At 43.7% G+C, this 1,462-nt stretch overlaps 1 non-coding gene across 1 annotated transcript; it reads right to left on the minus strand.

The window, feature by feature from the left end:
* Positions 1 to 274: 274 nt before the first annotated feature.
* trnat-cgu (transfer RNA threonine (anticodon CGU)) lies at positions 275 to 346 on the minus strand. Its single transcript has one exon. It is a non-coding gene; the product is annotated as a tRNA-Thr (tRNA).
* Between the last annotated feature and the right edge of the window lie 1,116 nt (positions 347 to 1,462).

Raw genomic sequence — 1,462 nt, forward strand, 5'->3', positions numbered from 1 at the left:
GTTAACAAAAACAGATGGCTTTGCGCATCTATTTCATTCTTAGAATGTCAACATTGTGGAAAGTGGGAGTTGTGCAAAAGCTAATTTAACAAGTGAATACTCTCAAAAGACAAGTTGGGGAATACTGTAGGACAGGAAACATGTAAAGTGGCTCTATCGTAGAGATACTTCCCCTTAATATAATAGTTGTGTTCAAATATTGATACAACATGATTTGTCTACAAAGTCCTCCAATGAATGTAAATTTCCATGGAATTTGAAGCCTTTTCTATAAAGGCACGGATGGGATTTGAACCCATGTTCTTCGGTTTACGAGACCGACGCCTTACCACTTGGCCACCATGCCACTCTATTCTGCAATATATATATATATCAACATTCTGGAAAGTAGTAGTTGTGCAAATGTGAATTTGGCACACAAACTCAGTAGAGAAAGGACCTCATACATATATAGCATGCCCTCCCCTCTGAGCTTCCATCCCATTTAATTTGTAGATAAAACGCAATATCAATACACTGTACTTTATATATACACCACTCCATTGAAACTACAATGAAATGATAGCAGCAATTCTTAAAACAGGAACGGACAGGGATCGAAAACATGAACTTCAGTTTTTGAAAATGATGCCATAAAAGTTGGCAACCATGCCACTTCTGTTCTATAAATGTACTAACAGGGATTGAACGCATGTTCTTCAGATTAAAAGACCAAATTATTTAGCACATCTCTGTTTCCTGCTTAGAATTTCAACATTCTGGAAAGTAGAAGTTGGGTCTTTGCAAAAAAACCTGGAGAAGCTGGGGATTGAACCCAGGACCTCATACATGCAAAGCATGCGCTCTACCATTTACATTACATTTACATTACATTTAAGTCATTTAGCAGACGCTCTTATCCAGAGCGACTTACAAATTGGTGCTTTCACCTTATGACATCCAGTGGAACAGCCACTTTACAATAGTGCATCTAGGTCTTTTAAGGGGGGGGGGTGAGAAGGATTACTTTATCCATCCTAGGTATTCCATAAAGAGGGGTTTCAGGTGTTCCTGGAAGGTGGTGATTGACTGCCTGTCCTGGCGTCATGAGGGAGTTTGTTCCACCATTGGGGGCCAGAGCAGCGAACAGTTTTGACTGGGTTGAGCGGAACCTGTACTTCTCTCAATGGTAGGAGGCGAGCAGGCCAGGATGAACGCAGTGCCCTATTTCTGGGTGTAGGGCCTGATCTATGCCTGGAGGTACTGAGGTGCCGTCTCCCTCACAGCTCCGTAGGCAAGCACCATGGTCTTGTAGCGGATGCGAGCTTCAACTGGAAGCCAGTGGAGAGAGCGGAGGAGCGGGGTGACGTGAGAGAACTTGGGAAGGTTGAACACCAGACGGGCTGCGTGCGTCTGGATGAGTTGTAGGGGTTTAATGGCACAGGCAGGGAGCCCAGCCAACAGCGAGTTGCAGTAATCCAGA

Source organism: Oncorhynchus nerka, unplaced genomic scaffold, assembly GCF_034236695.1.
Source record: "Oncorhynchus nerka isolate Pitt River unplaced genomic scaffold, Oner_Uvic_2.0 unplaced_scaffold_10214, whole genome shotgun sequence".
NCBI lineage: Eukaryota > Metazoa > Chordata > Actinopteri > Salmoniformes > Salmonidae > Oncorhynchus > Oncorhynchus nerka.